This window comes from Coturnix japonica, chromosome Z, assembly GCF_001577835.2.
Source record: "Coturnix japonica isolate 7356 chromosome Z, Coturnix japonica 2.1, whole genome shotgun sequence".
Taxonomy (NCBI): domain Eukaryota; kingdom Metazoa; phylum Chordata; class Aves; order Galliformes; family Phasianidae; genus Coturnix; species Coturnix japonica.
Window position 1 is genome coordinate 50,037,343 of NC_029547.1, and position 10,130 is coordinate 50,047,472.

General features: G+C 38.6%; 1 long non-coding RNA gene across 1 annotated transcript; it reads right to left on the minus strand.

Moving 5' to 3' along the window:
• Positions 1–301: 301 nt before the first annotated feature.
• LOC107306454 lies at positions 302–10,083 on the minus strand. Its single transcript, XR_001552124.2, has 2 exons — positions 7,962–10,083; positions 302–1,424 (listed from the first exon to the last, which is right to left on the minus strand). It is a non-coding gene; the product is annotated as an uncharacterized LOC107306454 (long non-coding RNA).
• Between the last annotated feature and the right edge of the window lie 47 nt (positions 10,084–10,130).

Genomic DNA, 10,130 nt, shown 5'->3' on the forward strand with positions numbered 1-10,130 from the left:
TCATAGCAGATAGATAGCTGTTTAGGACCAGGAGTTACTTAGGAGTTATTTTTTGTTTTCATTAGCTTGACAGAGACTCGTGAAGTCCATAATCCTTTGATTTCATTGGAATGCAGTGCAGCTTTCTGTGAAAGAAATTAAGATGCAACAGTTTTTTCTGCCTTTATTTTCAGTGTAAGCTTTACAAACTGTATTTTTTAAAATTGTTTATAGTTGTTTTTATGTATTTATTTTTTCATCTGAGTGGATTACTTTTGTTAAAAAACAAAACAAACAAACAAAAAACAACAGTAAAAATGCCTTAATATAAAGCACAACTTTAATTAAAAATACTGAAAACACAAATGATCAGAACATCTGAAACTTGAGCAAGGCTCATGCAGATGCTATTATTTTAAAGTCAGAAATGTAATCTATAAAGCTTTTTGTGGTTTCTGCTTACAGAAGAATGGCTTCCAAATTTTCATGTTGTTAAGAGAGGAAGATTCATTTTTATTTTATTTTATTTTATTTTATTTTATTTTATTTTATTTTATTTTATTTTATTTTATTTTATTTTATTTTATTTATTTTATTTTATTTTATTTTCATGTTTAGCTCCAAAATAAATAAACTTCAAAATGAAATGAATAATCTGGAAGATACTGAAAACAATTATATTACTCCTTTATCTACAATTAATTTCAGACTTTAAAGTAATAAGTTAGACTAAAGGTCTATAACGTTTGTTTGTTTCAGAAAGTGTCTGACTGTCACTGCAAAAACCAGTGGGAACTGCTCAATGTTGATTATGCCACCAGATATCTTTGAGAGAGACTAAGTTAATTGTTTTTGATCTCCACAGGAAACCGGAGTGTATGGTCCTTCTGATTTTAAAACTAATAGTTACATTGCCTAACCTCAGATTTGGAGCATAAAATAACAAAAGAAGGGAAACGATGTGAGGTTCCAAATGGGAATAAGCACTGTCAAAGAAAATTTTGAGGGGTAAGCCGGTTCAAGGGTTTTCTTACTGAAGAAACACTGAGAAAGTACTTCTGTTTCTCAGGAAATAGCTTATCTTTAACCAGCTTCAGCCCCAAGCAGAAAAACTTCAACATCCTTGGAGTTTGTTTGCCATTCCCAGAATCCAGAGTGTTCCCAGAATCCAGAGTGTCATGTACTCCACATATACAAGGAAGAGTAGGGAAAAGTATCAGATTAGATCAGCTTTTCCTGGTAGGTAATTATCTCAAGTGGAATGTTAAGAAGCTTTGTGACTCTTGGGTAACAGAGCTTGTTTATCTTGCATTTTGTTTGATCTCTGCCAAACTCCTCCTGCTCTTTGCTCTCCAGTGACAGCTCCAAGCACAGGTTCTTCTGGGTCATTCTTTCAGCCATCCTATGAAGTCAGATATGTTCATTTCTCAGCACGGTGTGTAGGGCTGTAGGGATGAGTCATGAAACAATAACTTCATAAACAGAAGAGACCCAACAATTATCTTTTCCAAGCCTGAAAGAGAAATATTTGAATCCTTAAGTTTTCCACCAGAAGGACCACAGAATCACAGAATCACAGAATTGTAGGTGTTGGAAGGGACCTCTAGAGATCATCGAGTCCAATCCCCCTGCCAAAGCAGGTTCCCTACACAACGTCGCACAGGTAGGCGTCCAGGTGGGTCTTGAATATCTCCAGAGAAGGAGACTCCACCACCTACCTGGGCAGCCTGTTCCAGTGATCCGTCACATTTGTGCGGAACTTCCTATGCTGTAGTTTCATCCCATTACTAATAGTCCTGTCCCCACGCATTACTGAAAAAAGACCAGCCCCACCACTATGGCCCCCACACCTCAGGTATTTATAAACCTGGATCAAATCCCCTCTCAGCCTTCTTTTCTCAAGGCTAAACAGACCCAGTTCCCTAAGTCTCTCCTCACAGGGGAGATGCTCCAGGCCCTTCACCATCTTTGTGGCCCTCCGCTGGACTCTTTCCAAGAGATCCCTGTCTTTTTTGTACCGGGAAGCCCAGAACTGGACACAGTGCTCCAGATAAGGCCTCACCAGGGCGGAGTAGAGGGGGAGGATCACTTCCCTCGACCTGCTGGACACGCTCTTTTTAATGCACCCCAGTATGTCATTGGCTTTTTGGCTACAAAGGCACACTGCTGGCTCATGGTCAATCTGTTGTCCACCAGGACGCCCAGGTCCCTCTCAGCAGAGCTCCTCTCCAGCAGGTCATCCCCCAGCCTGTACTGGTGCATGCAATTATTTCTTCCTAGGTGCAAGACTCTACACTTGCTTTTGTTAAACCTCATCCGGTTTCTTACTGCTCAGCTCTCCAGCCTGTCCAGGTCTCACTGAATGGCAGCACAGTCTTCAAGTGTGTCAGCCAATCCTCCCAACTTCATGTAATCAGGAAATTTGCTGAGGGTGATCACTATCCCCTCATCAAGGTCGTTGAGGAAGATGTTGAACAAGACCGGACCCAGCACAGACCCCTGGGGGATGCCACTAGTTACAGGCCTCCAGCCAGACACCGCACCGCCAACGACAACACTCTGCACTCTGCCAGTCAGCCAATTCTCGACCTACTTCATTGTCCACTTGTCTATCCCATACTTCTTCAGCTTTGTTATAAGGATGTCATGGGGGACAGTATCAAAAGCCTTACTGAAATTAAGGTAGACTACATCTATTGCTCTCCCCCCGTCCACCCAGCTAGTGACATCTTCATAAAAGGCCACCAGGTTTGTTGAGCACGACCTCCCCTTGGTGAACCCATTCTGAGTACTCCTGATAACCTTTTCTCCCAGTTGTCTGGAGATGGCATCCAGCACAAGCTGTTCCATCACCTTCTCTGGGACAGAGGTGAGGCTGACTGGCCTATAATTACCTGGGTCATCTTTCTTGCCCTTTTTGAAGACCAGAGTGACATTGGCTGCCCTCCAGTCTTCAGGGACCTCTCCAGTTCTCCAAGACCTCTGATAGATTACAGAGAGCGGCTCAGCAATAACCTCCGCCAGCTCTCTCAGCTCCCATGGAGAGCTTATTGTCACACCTTCTGCTTCTCATGATCTTTCAGAACATAGGGTTGAAACCCAAAGTCGTGTCTTACCCGTTTGGTTTCATTCTTCAATCTTCAGCCTCCAGAGACAGGTGCATACATGAGAGTCACAGTTTTTATATGAATTTAAAATAAAATATTTAAAATAAAAGTTTGTTACTTACCAATCTATAAAAACAAAGCAGGAACACATATAATGACTGCATCATGCAACTTCACAAACTGAAACAAATACAGAGAGCTCAACTCACCCTCAAAACCAATGCTTGCTTTCTTGTTATCTCAGGAAGTGCCCATACTGACTTGTAACACCTGAACATTTAAGGAGTTTGCATCAGAAAGACAAGTCATTACTAGACGCAGACAAAATGGACTTTTTTTTCTTTCTTTTTTTTTCATATGAAGATACAAAATAATGAAATGTTGAATGAAATCTTAGTAAACTTAGGGAAATGCTCATCTGGAATTTGTAGATGTTAATCAAACACAGCTTACCCTTATCTATTTGGACCATACCAGCCAGTGTTGAAAATCTTCCAATTTCCTTACAGCTCCTGGCATTCTGGCATTTACATCAAGATTGCCACAAGCTCACCACAGGCCTTTTTCAAAGTTGAAAAGCTGTTGGGTTTTTTTTTAATTCCTTTTTTTCTTCTTCTTTTTTTTTTTTTTGTTTCCTAGAATTGTGGGCTTGTAAATAGTTTGACCGAGTGGGGAGAGGCATATTCAGGCTGTCAATAACTTAGTGAGCTTTTGTGTATTCAAATCCAAAGTTACTGGCACATTTTTTGCAGGAGTGCTGCTGAGTCCTTCTGTTGAGGTGGGGACTCAAATGGCAGACATTACTAGTGCATCCTATGCAACCTGGAAATGAATGCCAGCTGTAGATGGAACTGGGGGACTGAGCTCCGATTATCAGAAAAGCTAGCTCTAACTACCATCAGTTTTCTCGACATTCTTCATATTTTTTGTCAAGTACGCAACTTAATTTTGCTTTGCATTTTCCTTCTTTATCAGTGGTTTTAGTGATAATATACAGAATCACAGAATGCAATAGAATTGGTATGGGTTGGAAGGGGACCTACTAGAGATATCGAGTTCCAACCCCTAAATAGTTGCTTATTGTGAACATGTTAATTATGCATTTTGATTTCTTCTTAAGCAAGATTGACTTTATTCTGCTTTGTAAGTACCCTTCTAATTTAACTACAGTGTGTGATTCTTACAGGCTTTTTTTTTCACTGCACTGAAATCTTGTGCTTCTTGCCCCAGAACATACAGGTAAAAGGCTTTGATAAATTCATTGTCATCATATAACATACATCTTAATCCACCAAAGCATGCATTCTGAGTGATTTTTTCACCCAATCACAAATTCTTCAAAAGCAGTGTACTGATGACCAATGGTAACCTATTGTTTTAAGATCATATTCTCTCTGTGCCCTAGCATCTGGGAAACACATCAGATACAAGCCAAACATAAATTTACAATGCTGCCATGTGCTTCCAGATGGGTTGCAGCATCTGCTAGGTATTTTATTTTTAATGTGTAAGCGGTTGAAATTTTACCCGTTAACGTCTTTTGTGCTCCAGGAATAAAAATCACTTGAACCATGAGGTTTCCTGCTGCAATGCTTTAATACCGCTAATTTGTGATATGATTCTTCAGTCCTGGTGATGGGAGAAATTTTTTACTTCGTTCCATACCAAGTATTAATTATGGACATTATTGCGCTGACTACATATATTGAACAAAGCCACAGAGCACATATAATTCAATCCTAAATTCGCACAAAAGTAGCAGCGGAATAGTTTGTTATGTGTAGTTTTGCTGATTCGTGTGGGGTCAGATCTAGCTTAAGTTAGCTGCACATCATGTATAGGAACTGTGGGTGGTATACTTGCACACACATTCCCCTGCTGTCCGATAATGCAAACATGTACATGGGATTTGTACTTTTTTTCTTATAAAGTTTTACAGCCAGCTGAGATAGAATTCCACAGCTGGGTTCCTTTTTTTTTTTTTTTTGTCTTTTTCTTTTTTCCCATCCTTTCTTTTTTCTTTTTCTTTTTCTCTCTTTTCTTTTTCCTCTTTCTTTTCTTCTTTTTGCTTTTTTCTCTTTCTTGTCTTTTTCTTTTTCTTTTTTTTTCGTTTTTCTTTTTCTTTTTCTTTTTCTTTTTCTTTTTTCTTTTTCTTTTTTCTTTTTTCTTTTTTTCCTTTTTCCCTTTTTCTTTTTTTCTTTTTCTTTTTTCTTCTTTTCGTTTTTCTTTTTTTTTTTTTTCTTTTTCTTTTTCTTCTTCTTCTTCTTCTTCTTCTTCTTTTCTTCTTTTCTTCTTCTCTTTCTTCTTTTTCTTTTTCTTTTTCTTTTTCTTTTTCTTTTTCTTTTTCTTTTTCTTTTTCTTTTCCTTTTCCTTTTCCTTTTTCTTTCCTTTTTTCCTTTTTTTTCTTTTTTCTTTTTTCCTAAAGAAAATGAAAATTAACTGCCATCTCTGCTATGTTTTAAGGTAATTTGTTCCTTCTGAACTTGTCACTCCCATTGCATGCTAAGATCTGGTGTTACAGTATTAAACAAACAAGAGACACACTGAAATCCCAACATGCATCCTTTAAAATATTCCATAAAAAAAACCCACATCAGCTTAGATCTGAGAACAATAAAGAATAAGGAGTGTGATTCTGTTGCATTATGTTGATCTTTCTTTGCCATTCTAGCATGAGATACTAGATTCCATGATGACAGCAGAGAATAACCATCTCATGAACATGTGGTTAAAACAGGAAAAGTGAGCATTCGTAGCAATTGTTAATAAACAGCCTACATGAAGATTTCTAGCAAGCTATGTTCCAGCATGGCTAAATGAGCCTTTATCACAGTGTATACCCCAATGAAATAAAATATTGTTGATTTTGTATAAAAAACATTTTGCATACAAGTGTAAAACTTCTTTGCCACACTGCCACTTAATCTTCAAAGAATTAAAGTGCTGACATTAAGGACTTTCTGAGCTAAACAGCTGCAGAAACCACTTGTAGGTTTCCAACAGTAACTGGGAGGGCATCAAAATGGAGCTGAGAGGACTTGTAGATAAGTTTTCTGAAGAGCATGAGAAACAGCTCCTGAACTTGTTTCATATGTGAAGCCAACTATTCCCTGACTAAAGATATTCCATGTTCCAGAACAGGTGACTCACAGAGATCATTACTCCAATCAAATGACAACAAAGCACTAAACATTTATTCATTTGTTTGTTTATTTGTTTATATTTTTTGAGGTGATTTTGTGGTGGTCTAAATTTCACTGTCTTTACCGGATGTGGTTTAACAAAAGCAAGTGTAGAGTCTTGCACCTAGGAAGAAATAGTTGCATGCACCAGTACAGGCTGGGGGAAGACCTGCTGGAGAGGAGCTCTGCTGAGAGGGACCTGGGCGTCCTGGTGGACGACAGATTGACCATGAGCCAGCAGTGTGCCTTTGTAGCCAAAAAGCCAATGACATACTGGGGTGCATTAAAAAGAGCGTGTCCAGCAGGTCGAGGGAGGTGATCCTCCCCCTCTACTCCGCCCTGGTGAGGCCATATCTGGAGCACTGTGTCCAGTTCTGGGCTCCCCAGTACCAAAAAGACAGGGATCTCTTGGAAAGAGTCCAGTGGAGGGCCTCAAAGATGGTGAAGGGCCTGGAGCATCTCCCCTGTGAGGAGAGACTTAGGGAACTGGGTCTGTTTAGCCTTGAGAAAAGAAGGCTGAGAGGGGATTTGATCCAGGTTTATAAATACCTGAGGTGTGGGGGCCATAGTGGTGAGGCTGGTCTCTTTTCAGTAGTGCGTGGGGACAGGACTATTGGTAATGGGATGAAACTTCACCATAGGAAGCCCTGCACAAATGTGCACAAGAACTTCTTTACGGTGAGGGTGACGGATCACTGGAACAGGCTGCCCAGGTAGGTGGTGGAGTCTCCTTCTCTGGAGATATTCAAGACCCACCTGGACGCCCACCTGTGTGATGTGGTGTAAGGAACCTGCTTTGGCAGAGGGGTTGGACTCAATGATCTCTAGAGGTCCCTTCCAACCCCTACAATTCTGTGATTCTGTGAAAATGGGTTTCTGTATTTAACAGACTCTCATGTAATTACATAACTCCAAAAGAAGTTGTCTCATTTGAGTTAATTTGCAGGCACTACTTCAAAAATAAGCACTCTGCATTATATGAGGCTAAAACTATTCCTCCATGGGTAATGTGGCTTTCCCTGGTAGGGGATCAAACCACACAAAGGCGACTGGAAAGGATTTATTGACCTCACCCTTTCCATCCTAGCTTGCTGTCAAAACTCAGCTCAGCAGCTGCAGAGAAGGAAATGGTCACCATGGATCATTTTTCTTTTCAAGGTAAATCAGTCACACACTGCTTTTCAGTCCAGGTCATAGGAGAGCTATTGATGAGCTGCCTTGCATTTTCTTCTGCAGCTTAATTCTGAAATGCTCCAGGCTCCTTATGATATCATCTTAACTTCAGAGCTTTCTTAATGTAAACACTGAAGGATAGATCCAGGCATTTTTCTTTCACTTTGCACATCCTCTCTTTGGTTTTAGTGGAGAGCAAATGGATATATCAGGAGCTGGTAACCATTTGGTTTATTTTCAAAATGATTGTAAATAAATTTTAGTTATGTTTACACCAGACTGGCAGTGTTTTTTCCTTTATGTGCTTTTCTTTTTGAGGGAGTAATTGTAGAGCAGCAGTATAGAGCAAGTTTTAAAATGCTAAGCTTTAACTCTTTTCATCAAATATATGTTTACTTACGAATTTTCTCCTGAGTAATATGAATGTTGTACAGCATATTCTTTCAGAAATAGTATCTGTCTCCCCTGACAGCAACACTGCAAGTCTATAATACATTAAATATCAATTCTCTTTACTTACAGTGCATTGCTAGGGAATTCATGCAAACTGTGGTAAAAGATTAGGCCATATCTCAGGATCCCATGTTTAGAGCCTTGGTACTGGAAGCCATCGCTCCTATGAAAAATCCTTTGTCAGATTTTTTTGCCAACATTTCACATACATCTCTAACACATTAATCTACGGAGTTACTCGAAGTCAGGAATAAATATTGAGCAAAAAATAAGTGTGTTTAGCTCTGTAGAAATGAGTAAAAGTGTAAACAACTGAAAATAAAATAAATATACCTCAGTTTTGGTACCTTTAAAATTGAGAACTTATTCTATAGTGGTTCCTTAAGTCTACATGAACCATAATGTAAATAGCCCTACAACTCAAAGTACATCAAATTGACCAGACAGAATTTTAATCCAGAAAAGCAATTTGCAGCCATATAAGGCTCCGTGATTAAAAAAAGGAAAGTGCACAAAATAATCAATTTACAGTAATGGAGAAAAAAGCAAAAAGAGAGATTGTGAACAACAGGAAAATATTCACATGAAAAGCTACTTCTCTTTCATTTAAAAGAAGCCAACCAATATTTCTAAATAACTTTTTCATACTTGATATATATTTTGCAATTAAATTTTCAAGCAAGTTCACATGGGAAGAAGATCCCAAATTAGGTAGGGCATCACAGTGCTCAGTAAGGCATGATCTATTTGCTGGTATTCACTGACTGAATATTATGTTCTATAAATTAACACTATAAATGTAATTGCTAGTGATATGAAGATTTATGCAATTGTATAAGGATTTCAAGTATGCAAAGACTGAAAACTGTAGAGGAGATATATTCCAGGCAGTAAATTTCTGATGATTTAAAGATCAAAACTTGGTAATGCATGTGTCATTGCACATTTTGTGAGCATTAATCTTGTCCCATTATGTGGCCACTTCAGTGCAGTCTTCTATTCACCACATATCCTTGCGTTCCACCTTGCCCAGCGGATATCAGCTCTGTATGAAAATATTTCATGTGATTTCCACTTAAGTTCAGGCATATTAAAAGATAAATACATACATAAAAATTCCCTCATCAAGCCAGGCCATAGTAAGTACTGGAGGTGTTCCCAACCTTGGGCTCTATCACACATACTTCCTAGTGCTAACTGGAATTTTACAATCATTATGACTTACACATTTATTTGAAAGCAACTTATTATGTGAAGTCAGCTTCTGTTGGAAGTGCCTCTTGAAAAGCAGAGTTATAGTTGTGTTGTGCTCATTGCTGAAACAGAAGCAGCTGAATTACCTTTGCACCACTAAAGGGCATCATCTGGATCAATCGGCATGAGGAAATTTGCACCTATCAGGTGTAATTCATTCTGACATAGAGAAAAATGGTTCAAGTTCGTGAAGGCTTCCATGAGTGATATTAAACAAAACAAAACATAATGAGGGCTATCAGTTGTAAAACCCGTTCTTATTCTTCTTGAAAACCACAGTGTATATCACATTCATAGAACCAGAGCTTTAAGCAACTCCTTTTTATTCCTGTAAATATAGAAAGCATCAGGTAATTCTTTCTGCCACTTGGCCAACTGTCTTTGGAAATGGCTATTACACACTGGTAGAAGAGACTTTCCAAAGCATTGTAGAGGCAGGAGTTTTTAGAGAAAAAAGTTTCTAAAGACATTGGGGTCATTGGTTTGTTGAGTTATCACTGTATCAGATAGTGGCTTTTGAAAACTTCCTTCTGTCAATATTCATGGCATTTGTTCTGATCCCACTGCAGCGTTGATGGAAAACTGCTATGTAATCCATGGCCAGGACTTTAAAACAGACATTGTTTTGTGTGTCAGGTCAGAGAGCCTCATTTGTGGCAAAGACTGCCTAAGATAAATGTCAGGAAGGAAGGAAGGATAATGAACTTTTCACTTTTTGACAATTAAAAGGTTTTTTTGTTTGTTTGTTTGTATGTTTTTGTCTAAGAAATAGGCAAAATTCCATCAGTCTTCTCTTTTCCTTACCGCTGATATGCACCGTCTCTTTCTCTGTATGTAGATGGCTTAACCAGGAACCATCGGCTTCTGGTTCATAAAGTGCTGCCATGATTCCACAGCCAGAAAACTGGGAAAGATTAAAGTTACGTTTCAGGTATTTAAGAAGGCTTTTTTTTTTTTTTTTTTTTGCACTTGCTAAACAAAG